This window comes from Grammomys surdaster, unplaced genomic scaffold (assembly GCF_004785775.1).
Source record: "Grammomys surdaster isolate TR1022 unplaced genomic scaffold, NIH_TR_1.0 138, whole genome shotgun sequence".
Lineage (NCBI taxonomy): Eukaryota > Metazoa > Chordata > Mammalia > Rodentia > Muridae > Grammomys > Grammomys surdaster.
Window position 1 is genome coordinate 410,031 of NW_021604596.1, and position 214 is coordinate 410,244.

Sequence of the window (214 nt, forward strand, 5' to 3'; positions counted from 1 at the left end):
ATTTGTTATCTAAAGGCATACAAGTAACATACTTGCTGGGTGATGATGCCCTTAAACTCAACACCATGGAGGCAGAGACATGATGCCAGGACAACCAGGAATACATCTGGAAACCCTGTCTTGAAAAAAACCAAAACCAAAAGACCAAAACACCAAAACCAAAACCACCAAAACCAAAACCAAAACCAAAACCAAAACCAAAACCAAAACCAAA